The sequence below is a fragment of the Physeter macrocephalus genome, chromosome 20 (genome assembly GCF_002837175.3).
Source record: "Physeter macrocephalus isolate SW-GA chromosome 20, ASM283717v5, whole genome shotgun sequence".
Lineage (NCBI taxonomy): Eukaryota > Metazoa > Chordata > Mammalia > Artiodactyla > Physeteridae > Physeter > Physeter macrocephalus.
In genome coordinates this window covers 82,099,415-82,116,460 of record NC_041233.1, presented here as the reverse complement: position 1 = coordinate 82,116,460, position 17,046 = coordinate 82,099,415, and the positions used below count along the sequence as shown (strand labels likewise).

Here is a 17,046-nt window from a genome sequence, read left to right as displayed (position 1 = left end):
GGTTATTTGTATATCTTCTTTGGAGAAATGTCTGTCAGATCCTTTGCCCATTTTTAAATTGGGTTGTTGTCTTTTTATTATTAAGTTGTAATAGTTGTTTGTATATTTTAATACCAGTCCCTTATTGGATACATGATTTTCAAAATTGTTCTATTTCATATCCCAGTTTTTTTCCTAAAAGTCATAGTTTTAGCTTTTACATTTAGATCTACATTCCATTTCAAGTTAATCTTTATATATGGTGTGGGGTAAGGTTCCAAATTCATTCTTTTGCGTGTAGGTATTAAGCTGTACAAGCACCATTTGTTGAAAAGACTATTCTTTCCCCCCATTTAGTTGTCTTGGCACCTTTGCTGAAAACCAATCCACTGTAAATGTGAGGGTTTTTTTTCCTGGATTCTCAGTTCTGTTCCATTGATCAGTATGTCTGGCCTTATATCAGTACCATACTGTCTTGATTACTGTAGCTTTATAGTAAGTTTTGAAACCTGGAAGTGAGAGTCCCCCAACTTTGTTCTTTTTCAACATCGTTTTTGCTATTCTGGGTTCCTTGAATTTCCATAGGAATTTTAGGATCAGCTTGTCAATTTCTGCAAAGAAGTCAGCTGGAATTCTGATAGGGATTGTACTGAATCTATAGATTAATTTGAGGAATATTGCTATCTTAACAATATTAAGTGTCTGATGTATGTACATGTGATGTCTTTCTAAGTTTCATTGATTTTTCTCTATTGCTTTTCTATTTACTGTGTCAATAATTTTCACTCTCATCTTCTTTATTTCCCTTTTTCTTCTCATGTTGGGTTCACTGGTTCTTTTGTTTCTTGTGACTGAAGGTGGATTCTGAGGTCACTGGGTGGAGGCCTTTCATGTTTTCTAACGTAGGCACCTACTGCTATACATTTCTTCTTTAGTGCCTGTAATGTTTTGTTTTTTATTTTTTCAGTTCAAAATGCTTTATAATTTTCCAGTTGATTTTTTTCTTTGATGCATTTGTTATTTAGAAGTGTGTTATTTAGTTTCCAAATATTTGGGGATTTTCTAGAGATCTTTGTTACTGCTTTCTAGTTTAATTCCACTGTGGTCCAAGAACATACTTGGTGTGACTTGATCCTTTGAAGTTTACTGACACTTTTTTCTTTTTCTAAAATTTAATTGAATTTTAAAATTTTATTGTAGCAAGAATGTTTAACATGAGATCTGTACTCTTAACAAATCATAGGTGTACAATCAGTTATTGTTGACTGTAGGTACAGTGTTGTACAGCAGGTCTCTGCTGATGAATAACTCTCCATTTCCTCCTCTCCACAGCCCCTGGGAGTTAGCATTCCAGTCTTCATTTTGTGAATTTGGCTATTTTAGATACCTCGTATAAATGGAATCATGCAGTACTCATCTTTCGTTATCTTGCTTATTTTGCTTAGCATAATGTCTTCAGTGCTCCTCCATGTTGTTGCATATTGCGAAATTTCCTTCTTTTTAAGGGCTGAATGGTATTCATTGTTTGAATATACCACATTTTCTCTATCCATTCATTTGAAACGGACATTTAGGTTGTTTCTACATCTTGGCCATTGTGCATAGTGCTGCAGTGAACATGGACATGCTAAATATCTCTTTGAGATGTTGATTTCAATTCTTTTTGATAAATGTCCAGAAGTAGGGTTGCCAGATCATATGGTATTTTTAATTTTTTTGAGCAACCTCCATACTGTTTTTCCTATGAGATGACTTCTTTTATGACTCAAAATATGGTTAGTCTTGGAAAATGTGTATTCTGCTGTTGAGTGAAGTGTTCTATAAGTGTCAGTTAAGTCAAGTTGGTTGATAGTTTGGTGTATATCTTCTGTATCCTTAACAATTTTTTTCATGTCCTATAATATTTTTAATGTTCTAACAGTTTTTGTGAGATGGTATTGAAACCTCTGAATATAATTGTAGATTTGTCTTTTCTCCTTGGACTTCTATAAGTTTTTGTTTCACGTACTGTGAAACTCTTATGTGCATATACATTTATGAATTGTATGTCATCTTGATTAAATGACTCCTTTGTCATTATGAAATCACCTTTTATATCCCTGGTAACATTCTCCATTCTGAGATCTATTTTGTCTGATATTAGTATAGCAAGCTTAGCTTTCTGTGGATTGGTGTTAGCATTGTATATCTTATTTTTTCACCTTTTTACTTTTAATATATTTGTATCTTTGTATTAAAGTGAGTTTCTTGTAGACAGTCTATAATTGGGGTTTTTTTGTTATTCAGTCTGACAATCTCTGCTTTTTCATTAGAGTATTTAGTCTATTTACTTTTAATGTGACTGTTGATATAATTAGATTAAAGTCTATCATCTTGCTTTTTGTTTTTTATTTGTTTTATTTACTTCTTTTTGGTTTAGTAAGTTTTTTTATGATTTCATGTTATTTCCTTTGTTGACTTATTAGCTGTAACTTTGTTTTTTGCTTTATGATTTAGAATGTGCATCTTCAAATTGTACAGTCTGTCATCAGGTGGTACCATACCACTGTACATATAAGAACCTTACAGTATACACTTCCATCCCTCTCCTCTCTGCTTTTGTGCTCTTGCTGTCCTATAGTTTACCTTGATATATGCTGTAAACCATACTATATTATTACTATATGTGCTTAAACAGTCAGTCATCTTTTAAAGAAGTTTCAGTAACAAGAGCAAAAACTTACTGTTTGCCCAAAGAGTTACCATTTCCAGTGTACTTCATTCTTTTGTGTAGATTCGTATTTCCATCTGGTTTTATATTTTGGTTTTCTTCCTGAAGGAATTCCTTTAACATTTCTTATAGGACAAACCTACTGGTGATAAAAATTTTGACCTTTTGTATGTCTTTATTTCACCCTCATTTTTGAAAGATATTTCTACCACATATGGAATTCTAAGTTGGTAGTTTTTTCTTTCAGTACGTTAAAGATGTTGCTCTGCTGTCTTCCTGATTGGTTTGTTTCTAATGAGAAATTTGCCGTCATCCCACCTCTGTTCCTCAGAATGTAATATCTTTGGTCTCTGGGTCCCTTTAGTTTTCTTTTTATCAGTGGCTTCGAGCAATTTGCCCATGATGTTCTTTGGTATAATTGTCTCCATGTTTTGTGTGTTTGGGGTTATTGAAATTCTTGGATCTTTGGGTTTACAGTTTTTCTCAAACTTGGGACATTTTCAGCCATTATATCTTTAAATATTTTTTTCTGTTTCCCCTCTCTTCTCTCCTACTGGGACTCCAATTATACATCATTTAATCTTCTTGAGGTCATACCACTGATGCTCTGTTCATTTTTAAAAATCTCTTTTCTTTATTTTCAGATAGTTTCTATTGCTGTGCCTTCAAGTTCACTAACCTTTTCTTCTGCAGTGTCTAATCTGCTGTTGATTACATCCATTACTTTTTTTTTTAATCTCAGACATTGTAGATTTCAACTTATAACATTTGATTTGGATTTAAAATATCTTCCATATCTCTGTGTAGCATTCCAAACATATAGAATACAGTCAAAATAACTTTCTAAATGTCCTCTGCTAATTCTTACATCTGTGTCAGTTTGGGGCCAGCTTTGATAGGTTGTTCTCTTCACTATGCATCATATTTTTCTGCTTCTTTGCTGGTCAGATATTGTGAATTTTACCATATGGGGTGCTGGATATTTTTAGATTCCTATAAACATGCTTGAACTTTGTTCTGGGTCACAGATAAGTTACTTGGAAAAAGTTTGAGCCCCTGGATCATGCTTTTAAGATTTGTTAGGTGAGACCAGAATAGGGCTTGGTCTAGGGCTAATAACTCCCTACTCCTGAAGCAAGATCTGTGTACTCTGCCCTCTGCGTCATGAGTCATGAGGTTTTCCCGGTTTGGAGGCAGGGTCAGACAGTATTCCCAGCCATGTCTGACCACCAGGCACTACTGTTTCTAATCCTTCTGGGTGGCTCTTTTCCTGCCCTTGGATACTTTCTTTACACATGTATGGTGATCAGCACTTGGCTGTATGTGTGTGGATCATCCTGTTTCTCCCTCTAGGCCACTTTCTTTTTTCCAGGGCTCTGTCCTGTGAGCCCCCAACATGCTCAGCAATGTGTTATGAACTCAGGGAATCCCCCAGGCTCTGCCTCGGTTCCCCTTGCCATGCTGCAGCCTGGAAACTCAAGGCAGTGAGGGAGGGCAGGTATAGGGCTCAGCCCGTTTGTGTCCCTCTCTCAGGGGTCACTGTTCTTTGTTACTTGTTGGTCAGTGCCTTGAAATCTGTTGTTTCATTTATTTTGTCCATTTTTGGTTGTTTCATGCAGGAGGGTGAATCTGGTCCCTGTTGCTCCATCTTGGCCTGAAGAGCTACTTGCATTATTGATTCAAAGCTTATAGAAAGAAGTTGCAACACACACACATATACTCAGTAAAGTTAAGTTTGAGGTACTCCTTAAACAGTGCAAGAATGTCAATCGTGAATGCTTTCTATCTGTTTTGACTTAGAATGTTTTAAAGTTTGTGTAGGTTGTGCACTGCAGCAGCAAAGTCACTGCTGGCTAAAACCACTAACAATGTGAATGTTTTCTGCACAGAATTTAGCTTGTCAGCCCTGGTGTGACTTTATTCAGCTGTGCTGTGTGGGTTCTTCTGCAGGTTGGAAGGTTTTCAGGTGCACATTCTATTGGCAGACATGTTTTTCCTTCTGGGTACACCTGCACACAGGTCATGTCTTCAGTCCAGGGATGAGCAAGCTTGAGCTTTGTGAGAGGGCAGGTAATTTTGAGTTGCAATCTGGAATGTTTTGATGCAGCTGTTGAAATTTAGATGTGAGTAAATTGTAAAATTCCAATCTGCCATTTTCACCAATTCTTGGTATTATGAATAGCTGCCCCTAAATTAGAGGGCTGAGGATATTTTATATCCACTCTTTCTCTGGATAACTTTTAGATCTACCTTTGCTAACACTTGAAAAGTTATCCAGTAAAGCTAGTAGTCCTTGTAGGCAAAACCACTTAGACATATTGATGGCTTTAACTCCATCCAAGTTATCCTATGGGGTTGAACATACAAAGTGAGAAAATTCAGAGTTAAATTTGCTTGTTTCGTCCTGTAGGATGTAGGTTTTCTGGCTCATCTGCTGAATGAGATCCCCACTGTGAAAATCTAATGAACAGGGACTTCCCTGGTGGCGCAGTGGTTAAGAATCTGCCTGCCAATGCAGGGGACACGGGTTTGAGCTCTGGTCCGGGAAGATCCCACATGCCACGGAGCAACTAAGCCCATGCACCACAACTACTAAGCCTGTGTTCTAGAGCCCACAAGCCACAACTACTGAGCCCACGTGCCGCAACTGCTGAATCCCACGTGCCTAGAGCCCATGCTCTGCAACAAGAAAAGCCACTGCAGTGAGAAGCCCACGCACTGCAACGAAGAATAGACCCTGCTCACCGCAACTAGAGAAAGCCCACGTGCAGCAACGAAGGCCCAACCCAGCCAAAAATAAATTTAAAAAAAAAAACAAACCAAAAAAACCTAATGAATAGTAGCTGATGATGTGGACCCCTGACAAAGCCCTTTTGTTTTGCCTTTCTGTGGCCACTCTTTTCATTCTAAATAATTGTAACCCACTCCTCAAAAAACAAGTTATTTATTTCTCTCACCTGTCTTTTAGGTTAGAAATCATCTGTTGAGCTACTTCATATTGTCTGGTCTACTCAGTTTAATTGTATTCAGCCATCCTCCCATCTTGAAAAAGGAAATTTATCAATCATAATTCACCTCCAGTTATAACTCTAATACAAATACTCATACTGCCAGCTACACATAGCCTCAATCATTTCTAGTTTTCAGCAGATTTCTTTGTACATGACACAGAAAAGTCAAAATGAGGTTAGGCCAGTCAAGAGGTAGTTTTCCATGGTTTGGGCCCCTTTAGGTGTCTGTTGTGTTCAGCAGTGACCCAGGGAGGACCATGACCTGGCGTCTGCTTCTCTAATTACCAGGTGCCCAGAACCAAGCGAGGCACCCAGTAGGTGTTCAGCACCTACTTTGTGACTGCTTAACGTGGAAGAGCATGTGTGTATGTGTGTTTAACTGAAAAGAAATGAAGGGAGGATTACATTGATGCATAAAATTGTTGATATTTTCAAAGCATCATTTATTTAGGGAAAATTATAAATCAGCTGAGTGCAGTGTTCCCCTTCAGGACCATGCCTGTGGTCCTTGACTTATCGGATTTCCCTTTTGCGCTTATCATCAAGACCACGTTGATTAGGGTTTTTAAAATATTAAGTGTACAATGAATTGATTTTTCGTCACTTTAATTGTGCAACCATCACCACCCAGCTTTAGACTGTTTGCTTCACCTCAGAAAGAGCTCTTGTGCCCGTTTGCAGTCACTCCCATTCCCACCCCCAGTTCTAGTCAAGTGCTGATCTACTTTCTGTTTCTCTAGATTTGCCTTTTCTGGACATTTCATGTAAACAGAATCATACAGTGTGTGGTTTTGCAGCTGACTTCTTTCACTCTTATAATGTTTTTTGCGGTTCATCCATGATGAAGCATATATTAGTATATTGTTTTTTTATTGCTAAATAATATTCCATTGTATAGATATACTACATTTTGTTTATTCATCAGCGGATGGACATTGGGGCTGTTTTTCCTTTTTGGCTATTATGCATAGTGCTGAGAACTCAGAAGGGTCACATAGAGATCATTGTGTGGACATAACTTTTCATTTCTGCTAGATAGATGTCCCTGACGGGAATGGCTGGTTCCAATGGTAAATTTATGTTAAACTTCCTAGAAACCGCCAAACTGTTTCCCAAAGCGGCAGTAGCATTTTGCACCTCCACTGGCATCCTGTGAGTGTTCTGGTTTGCCCACATCCTCATGGTGTCTGTCGGTTCGATTATAGTTATCCTCGTAGGTGGGAAGTTAGGTATTCACAGCAATATAAATTTGCATTTCCCTAATGACGAACGATGTTGAAGATCTTTTTATGTGTTTATTAATCATTTATATCTTTCTTGGTGGACTGTCTATTCAGTTTTTTTGCCCATTAAAAAAATAGCTTTATTTATGTATAATTTTAAATGGGTTCCTGGACCCAGTTCCAGTGTGTGTGTGTGTTGGGGGAGAGGCTTGCCCACAGCAGTTCTTGGACACCAGTAGGATGTCCAGGGATTCAGCTCAGTCCTGACACTAACTACCCAGGGACAGCATCAGATCCCACAGGTAAAGGGCTCAGTCCCCCAAGGCTGCCCTGCGCTTCAGATGCCCGTCGAAAGCTCAGGTTGTTACCAACTGGCTATAAATCAGAGGTTCCCACGACCCCCTCTTTAGATTCAATTCACTTCCTAAAGCAGCTCATAGAACTCAGGAAGCCCGTTTACTCACTAGATTACCAATTTATTGTAAAAGGACATTGAAGGATACGAATCAACAGCCAGATGGAGAGACACAGAGGATGAGTTCCTGAACAAAGGAGGTTCTGTCTTCCTGGAGCTTGGGGCCTGGCACACTGGTTGTGGAAGCGTCTGGTTCCCCATCCTGGAAGCTCTCCGAACCCCGTCCTTCTGGGTTTTGTGGCGGCTTTGTTATGTACGCATGACTGAACACTGCCTCTGTCCCCTCTCCCCTCCCCGGAAATCAGGGGGTGGGACTGAAAGTTCATCCATCTAGTTTTCTACCTTGTTCCTCAGGCAGCAAGTCCCCCCGCCCCCCAAGTGCTTTTCCAAAGTCACTTCATTAGCATAAACCCAGTCGGTGGAACGGGGCTTGTTATGAATAACGAGACACCCACTTCACCTTTATGGCTGTGAAGTGGTTTCAGAAACTGAGGACTAGAGACCACATATTATGACAGAGAACACTCACATTTCTCTAATCGCTTGGCAAATTCCAAGGGTTTTGGGAGCTGTGATCCAGGAACCATGGACAAAGACCAAATATATCTGAAAAATACATTTTGGTCACCTGAATGACCATATAGATATTTCTTATAAATCACAATATTGCAAATTTATATACTGTTAAGTCCAGTCTGTTAAAGTGCACGGATCCGTGGTTTTAGTGTACGTACAGGGTTATGTAGACATCATCATAATCTAATTTCAGAACATTTTCATCACCCACAAAGAAACCTGGTACACGTTAGCAGCTACCCCCACCCCCCCAGCTCTGTCTCTTGATTTGCCTGCTCTGGCCAATTCATACACGTGGAATCACACAATATTTGGTCTCTTGTGACTGGCTTCTTTCACTTAGCGTAATAATGTTTTTAAGGTTCATCCATATTGAAGCATATATCAGTATTTTATTCCATCTTGTTTCTAAATAATATTGCATTGTATAGATAATACCACATTTTATTTCACCATTTCTCATTTGATGGACATTCAGGTTGTTTGCACTTTTGGGATTTTATAAGTAAAGCTGCTGTGAACATTCATGACCGAGTTTTTGTGTGGACATATGTTTTCATCTCTCTTGGGTGGGTACCTAGCTGTGGAATTGCTGGGTTGTCAGCTAACTCTGCGCTTAACATTTTGAGGAATCACCAAACTGCTTTGTAAAGCAGCTGCACCGTTTAAATTCCCACTGGCAACAAATGAGTGTCCCATTTTCTCCACATCCTTGCCAACACTTGTTTGGATTATAATCATTCTAACTGGGTGGGAAGTGGTATCCCATTGTGGTTTTGATTTGCCTTTTTCTAATGACTAATAATGTTGAACATCTTTTCAGGTACTTATTGACCATATGTATGTCTTTGTTGGCAGAATTACTATTCAGATCCTTTGCCCGTTTAAAAAATTGTGTTGGGGCTTCCCTGATGGCGCAGTGGTTGGGAGTCCGCCTGCCGATGCAGGGGACGGGGGTTCGTGCCCCGTTCCGGGAGGATCCCGCATGCCGCGGAGCGGCTGGGTCCGTGAGCCATGGCCGCTGAGCCTGCGTGTCCGGAGCCTGTGCTCCGCAACGGGAGAGGCCGCAGTGGTGGGAGGCCCGTGTACCGAAAAAACAAACAAACAAAATTGTGTTGTCTTCTTGTGGAGTTGAAAGACTTCTTTATATATTCTGGAGACAATTCCTTTAACGTGTGTATGGTATGTAAACAGTTTCTCCAAGAATGTGGCTTGTCTTTTTACTTTCTTAATGGTGTCTTTTGAAGCCCCAAAGTTTTCGATATTGATCAAATCCAGTTTATCAATTTGTTTCTTTTACAAGTCATGCTTTTGCTGTCATATCTAAAAAAATCTTTGCCTAACCAAAGATCACAGAGATATTCTCCTATGTTCTCCTCTAAAAATTTAATACTTTTTAGTTCTGACATTTAGCTCTCTGATCCATTTTGAGTTCATCTTTGTGTGTGGTAAATGATAGGGCCCTGTGTTTCTCTTTGTGCGTATGAATATAGAATTACACCAGCACCATTTCTTATAAAGACTCTTCTTTCTCCATTGAATTGTCTTGGCACTCTTGTCAAAAGTTAATTGACCATAAATGGAAGGGTTTATTCTGGACTCTCAATTCCATTTCATTGATCTGTTATGTGTATCCCTGTGCCATTACCACACTATCTTGATTACTATAGCTTTATGTTAAATTTTGAAATATTTTTCATACATTATTGTAAAGTTTTTAGTGTTGCTTTAGTGTATGTTTCAGTCTTGTCTCCCCAGTTAGAATGAATGCACACTGAGCCCCAGCTCTGCCATCTCCAATCACCAGGCAAGTTACCTGAGGTTTGTGGACTTCATAGAAATAAAATTCCCTATCCTTTCTACGTCGCAGAATTTTTGTTTGTTATTGAAATAACAAATGCACGGACTTCCCTGGTGGCGCAGTGGTTAAGAATCCACCTGCCAATGCAGATAGAACCCTTCCCGGACCCGAGTTCTATCCCACGTGCCATGGAGCAACTAAGCCCGTGCGCCACACCTACTGAAGCCCATGCACCTAAAGCCCGTGCTCCGTAACAAGAGAAGCCACGACAGTGAGAAGCCCGTGCGCCACAACGACCCGCTCGCCGCAACTAGAGAAAGCCCACACGCAGCAACGAAGACCCAAAGCAGCCAAAAAAACCCAAAAAACAAAAAGAACGCATGTAGAAACACTCCAAGCTGTAGTTTTTTATCATTGCAGGGACGGTTACTAGACTCCACCTGTGGTGAGTAGATTTTTACAATTTAGGGTTATAGTGCCCTTGGTAAACCATGCAAACAGAATTAATCCTCAGCCTAGAGTGTGCATTTGTCTTTTAATTGGAAGTAAAGAGTGGTTTTTCTTCACTCTCCTCCACTACCTTCCTCTAGAGAACCAGCTCTCACTCCTGCCCGAGGCTTAACCTCGTTCATCTCCTCATCAGGAGGTGATGCATTCTCTTTGCCAAGCTAGACTTGGTCCAGGGCGTGGATGCAAGCCCGTGCCCGGTAAGGTGAGGAGTCTGCTGGAAAGGGCAGCTGAGGGAAGCGCAGCATCTCGATGTTACGGTCCACGTGGCTGAAGTCCTGGGATGCCCTGACAACATGGGGTTGAGAGTAGGGACCCTAGCTTCTGGTGTTTTCTGTAGTTTGCTCTGTGCCGCAGAAAGCAGCCCCTCCCCAAGAGCAGAAGGTTGTTTCCAAGTGTCACTGAGAGGGAATCTCTGCTTGATGGAAACACGCTTTCTTTCTCAACGACAGTCTGTAGGCCTTATTAATCCTGTTCATAAGCACTACCGGTTCTGTATCAGAGCTGATGGACGTCTGCGTCAGCTATTCCGGAAAAAGTAAACTTTCTTTACTACGATAGAGTTAAAAGTAACCTATAAAAAACTCACTCAGCAAATTTTCTGATAACTAGAACTCAGTTAACCAGCATCACACATTTATAATACAAATGATCTTTAGAATAATCTCCATTAGTCAATAAAAATCCTTAAAATACCTTTGAAATGAAAGTTGAGATTATTGTGTGTGTGTGTGTAGAGAATTACCTTTAATTGCATTACCAACTTCTAATGATTTACACTGGCATTCTAACTTCAGTATGCTTGACATATATTAGCATATGTATTATATATGCTTAACTTAAGGTTTTTAAGAGCGTGCCACTTTCTTGCTGTGCTGACTGAAGAGGATACACGCTGTGTTTCTGTCAGGGTTCAGGGAAGTTGGCGTCTTTATCCTCCACATCCTTCTCGAGCACAGAGTCGAGAAATGGGTTTCCAGAGGTGGCCGCACGTCTGGGTTCAGTCCAGGGCAGAGCTGGCTCTCGACAGAGCCGGGCTGGACGGTGCTCTGTGTGCTCCCTGTTTCTGGCTCACCCGTGTGTGCCCGGGCGCATCACGAGAACAGCCCCCGTCTGGTTTCTACGAGCCAGGGCTCTGCACTCCGTTTCTGCCAGCTCATGAAACCTTTACCCCACCTCCTGTTCACCCCACTCACCAAGCTTGCCAGGGCCCCATCACTTCCAGTAAAGGAAAGAGTCCCGGCAGCAAAGGCATGACCTGCCTTCTCAACGGAGGGGAGCTTGTCTTTCCCAGACCTGCCAGCTGTGTGTCCCATCATTGTGGGAACATGATACATCTTTTATGTTTTAATTTATGCATCTTATCAAGTGTCTTCTCTTACTCAACCATGTTCCTGTTTCAACTCCTCTCTGGCGAGGTTGCTGTTTGGTAGATCTTCTTCAATTATTAAGTAATGGGGTCTTTGTGTATACTCAGGATTTTAATTTTGTTTATACAGAGCAAGACTCTTTTATTTGGGTGGTAAATCTTCATCTGCCTTTATGAAGGCTGACAGAGCCTCTCTAGGAGGGAGTGGAAGAGAGCAGGCCATGCAGCACAAGCATCCTGGAGTTAAATGCCTCTGCAGCCTTCGTCTTCCTCTGGTCCAGGCCAATCCACGATAACTGGAATATTTCCCGAGTAAATGATACGGATCAGTATCGTATGCGGCCAGCTTTCAACAATCCACAGTAAATGGCAGAAAACATGAATAATTTAATCCCCTCAGCTGGCTGAGGGCCACCAAGCAGGTGATCCCCACATTCCCTAGAGGAGCACAGCCCTTGCCGAATGTCAGTGTGGCCTCCCCCTTTCCCCTGCCCTGGGATTTGGGGACCCAGCCCCAGCCACCTGAGCGCCGCGAGGAGTGTCAGCTTGTTGCCGGCTGTTGTCCCAGGTCTGCTGACCTTACTGTGCCAGATGTTATTAGACCCCAGAGAGGAAGAGTTTAGAGTGTAGCTCCAGAGTGTGTAGACTCCATTCAGAAAGTATGGCTTGCGGCCGCAGTCACCCACCCACGCCCCTTTGCTTTCCTTTTTGGCAAGTGGTGTTAGGAAGGAGCGAGGGAGACAATAATACTGCAGTTACCAGCCTGTGATGTTACTGACGGGAAAGTCGCAGCCTGTGTGTAAGATGGCACGGGCACTTCAGTATCTCCACTTCTTCCCTTTGCCCCGATGTTTTTTCCGCCGTCTCGCGCAGCACGCGGTGTCCTGGTTCCCTGACCAGGGATGGAACCTGCGGCCCTGCAGTGCAAGCGCGGCATCTTAACAACCGGACCGCCAGGGAAGCCCTGCCCAGATGATTGGAGCTTGACAATAAATCCCTTTTACACCTCATGCCTCTTTTTGCAGTGTGAAGGTTGAGCAGATCCTGAGTAACCGGAGATCTAGGTCCTTGATCTTCTTCAGCACTTTGATCGACTCAGGTGGGACACAGAAGGCGGTGTCCTTTCCAGTCACGAAGGCAATCGGCATGATTACGGCAGTATTTGGCAGTACTTTGATACACTAGAAAACATCATGGAAATCAAATGACACTTAACAAGGGCACGTAGCAGAGCCTGCAGTTGAATTTAAAGAAGAACAAGGACACTCAGTGGGCACCAGCAACGGGACGGTGCTTCCTGTGGAGGAGACGCGGAGCTGGGGGCGCCGGCCTCGCGTGGACCCGATGCCGTGGTCCCGGGACCGCTCGGCTGGCAGGGGTTTCTTCCCCGCAGGCTCAGGGCCGAGCCGGGGAGGTGGGGACGCGGCTCTCCTCTGTGGGTGGCGACAGGGCATTGCAAGTGTTTTGCATGGTTCGTTTTAAGAGGGATCTTGATTTAGGAGCTCCAGGGCAGCGTGTCTAGCATAGGAAGATTGTGGAAAACCTCAGATACGGGATAGTGAAAGGCAGTGGGAAAGTTTGACTGGAGAGAATAGCCTCAAAAGTACCTGAGAGCTGTCTTCACACATCGGAAAGGATTTTTATCTTATACACCTGTCATTGTTTATTTTATGTTGCTCAAGAGGGAAAAATTAGAATTAGCGGGCTGTGGGAAGGCGATTTGGCTTGCATCCGTATTTCTACAAGTGTGGCATACATGCCACAGCGGGTACGAGAGACTTTCTTACCTTCATTTAAAAAATTTTATTTCCGGATAGTTTTAGACTTACAGAAAGGTTGGGGGGGAAAAAACACCAAATATAGAGAATTCATGAACACCCTTCACCTAAACAGCGTACGTAATCGTAGTACAATTAGCAAACCGTGAAGTTCACATTGGTGCGGACGATTAACCAAACTACAGACCTTATTCCAGTTTCACCTGTTTTCCCACTAACATCCTTTTTCTGTTCCTGGATCTAATCCAGGACCCCGCATTGCACTTAGTCATGGTGCTTGCTTAGACTCTTCCAGTCTCTGAGGCTTCCTCAGTCTTTCCTGACCTTGGCACTTTTTTTTTTTTTTTTTTTTTTTTTTTTTTAGTAAATTTATTTATTTTTGGCTGTGTTGGATCTTCGTTGCTGCGCGTGGGCTTTGTCTAGTTGCGGCGAGTGGGGTACTCTTGTGTGCGTGGGCTTCTCATTGTGGTGGTTTCTCTTGTGGGACACGGGCTCTAGGTGCGTGGGCTTCAGTAGTTGTGGCACACGGGCTCAGTAGTTGTGGCTTGCGGGCTCTAGAGCTCAGCCTCAGTAGTTGTGGTGCACAGGCTTAGTTGCACCGCGGCATGTGGGATCTTCCCGGACCAGGGCTCGAACCCGTGTCCCCTGCATTGGCAGGAGGATTCTTAACCACTGTGCCACCAGGGAAGTCCCGACCTTGGCACTTTTAAGGAGCAGTGGTCAGTTATCTTGCAGAAGAACGTCACTCAATTTGGGTTGTCCATCATTTTCTGTCATGAGGTTGAGGCCGTGCATTTTCGGGCACGAATATCACAGAGGTGATGTTACACTTTCTTAGCGCATCCCATCGGGGGTCCATGATGTCAGGATGTCTCATTACCGGTGATATTAACCTTCGTTCTATCTCTGGATGAAGGTGGTTTCATCCCCTGTAAAGTTACTGGTTTTCTCTTCGTAATTAATACATACCTTGGGGGAGATACTTCGAGACTGTGCTATATCCTACTTCTCCTTAAACCTTTGCCTACTGATTTAGCATCTATTAGTAAATCTTGCCTGAAATATTTTTCACTGTGGTATATACTTAATGATGATTTTGTCTTTCCCTCATTCATGTTACACTTATTAATTAGAATTCATCTGCAAGGAAGAACTATCCTTTCTCCCCCAATTATTCAATTATTTATGTTTTGGTTAGCCTCACAGGTATTTATTCTGTGGATTACAATCCACTGCTATTGTTATTTATTTTATTGCTTGAGCTGTTTCAGCTTTGGCCATTAGGAACTCCTTCAGGTTGGTGCTATTTTTTTTTTTTTTGATGTGCCCTTGTCCTTTAAAAAAAACCACAACTCTTTCTTATTTTGGGTGCCAGAAAATGTTTAAGGCTCAGCTTATATTTTCCTTGCTCCATCCCTGAATCAACCACTTTCCATGGAGCCCAGATTCCTTTAATGGGAGAATGATATTTAGAAACCAGTATCTAGGGGCTTAGGTGTAGTCTTGCTGCTAGGATGCCATTGTTCTCAGCAGACATAGCTAGGAAATGTATATATTATATACATATTTATAATGTATACATTATAAAATCCATATTTTATATATGTGTGTAAATGTATATATATTTGTATTTACATATATATACACACATCTATGTATATTTCTGTGTATCTATCTGGATATGTATTAAAAACTGTGCATTCATACTAATAATTCCATTTCTAATCCAGCACCCCTGGGTTCATTGTAGCCTTCTCCCTTTCTTTATTTGTAATTTTTCTTCATTAATAGAAACCTGGCTCTCATTATTGACAATATATTTACCTATTTATTCAATCCTAGTATGCCAATAAAGCTTCAAAACTGGTAACCCTGCGAGAAACAGATTTACTAACTAGAGTCAGTAATTGCACACAGCCTCTTAACTTTAAAAGAGGTACTTTTAAAGAGGTGGCCTATTTGCTTTTCTCTTTATCCTTGATGTTCTGCAGTTACATTGTGATATGTCTGGATATGGGGTCTTTTTCTGTCAATCCTGTGTGGCGTTTGGTTGGATTTTCAAATCTAATTCATTTCATGCCTTGGTTCTGAAAAATTCTGTCATTAGTTCCAATATTGCCTCACTATCATTTGTTTATTTTAACCCTCCAAATCTGGAGGATGTATGTGTGTTGGATCTTCTCAATCTACCTTCATTCCCCTTTACTGGTTTTCCTAGTTTTTTGTGTCTCTGACTCTGTGCTGCGGTCCAGGTAATTTTTTTGGTTCTGTCTCATAGTTGATTATTTTTCATCAGTGACTCACTGTTTAGTGATCTACTGAGTTTTTCCATAACTATACTTTTCATTTCCATAATTTCTAATGGGCTGTTTTTGTCTGTCATTAGCCTTTTAAGTTTCTAGTCAGAATAGTATTTTCCAGGTTTACTCAGGATGGTTCTGTCCTTCAGTGACTGTGTTATTCTTTTGTAATACAGTTCTGTTCATTTGTTATTGTTTGTGTTCCATTTGGGTCCCCTCTCTCTGACATGCTTTTTGATTTAAATTTCAAACTTACTGTTTGGGCACGTGAAATGTTACTACGGTTCTAAGTCTCAGAGCTACCCAAGAACAAGCTCAGCAGGGTGGGGCTCCCGCCGCATCGCTGGTGCCCCGCCCCCTCTGGCCAGCCCATTCCGCCCACTCTCTTTGGCTTCTCACATATCCTCCCAGAATTTCTTCTGCACAGATGAGCAGAGAGGAGTATAATGGCTTATAGCCCCTTCTTTCTTACATGCAGGATAGCAGATTATAGATATTCTTTTGCAGGCTGTCTTTTTACTTCACGGTATATCATGGAAATCACTGCAAGCCAGGGACCCTCCTCCTTTTTACCGCTGCATGGCGCTCCACTGCCTGGAGAGTACCATGTTTGTCCAGCCACTCTCCATCTAGGTTGTTTCCAATACCTTGCGCTTTAACCAGTGCTGCCATGAATAACCCTGTGCAGTTTTTACTTTTCACACCGTTGTTGCTGTGCCTGGAGGGTAGATTCCTAGAGGTGTAGTTTCTGAGTTAAAAAGTGTGGATGAGCTTTGTTACGTACCGCCAAATTTCCCTGCAGAGTTTGCATTCCCGTCAGCAATGTGCCTGTTTCCTACAGCCTCACCAACAGAGGCTGCATCACACTTTAAAAATTTTGCCAGCCTGATAGATGACAGTGGTATCTTGATATTGTCTTAATTTTCACTTCTGTAAATATAAGTGAGTTTGAGCTTTTCCCGTGTTTGGAGGCCATTTTTATAACTTTGTTCATCAGCTGTCTGTTCATGTCTTTTTTCCCATTTTTCTCTTGGGTTTCTGGTTCTTTGTCCCTCAATTTTTATGAGAGTTTCATGTATTAGGGTTATTAGCTCTTCTCTTGTGGCGTATGCTGTAAATAGTTCCCTCCAACTTGTAGTTATCTCTTTACTTTGTTTAGGGCTTTGTTTTGTTCTGCCCTGCAGACATTTTTATTTTTATATAGTCAAATTTATCAATTTTTGTTTTGTTGCTCTGGATTTTGAGTCATAGTTAGAAAGTCTTTCCTACACCAAGGTTCAAGAAGCATCTATTCGCATTTTCTTCTAGGAATTATAGTTTCTTTTCTTTTTTACATTTAGCTCTCTAATCCATTTGAGGTTTATTTTTGTATGTGGT

At 41.4% G+C, this 17,046-nt stretch overlaps 1 protein-coding gene and 1 long non-coding RNA gene across 10 annotated transcripts in view; one reads left to right on the top strand and one right to left on the bottom strand.

Annotated features, from left to right (window-relative positions):
* The window catches only part of C20H10orf143 (chromosome 20 C10orf143 homolog), a 114,941-nt gene that overhangs the window by 3,410 nt on the left and 94,485 nt on the right, over nucleotides 1–17,046 (top strand). The gene's annotated exons all lie outside the window — the stretch shown is intronic.
* Nucleotides 1–17,046, bottom strand: part of LOC114484512 (uncharacterized) — a 28,460-nt gene that overhangs the window by 2,217 nt on the left and 9,197 nt on the right. The window lies entirely within an intron of this gene.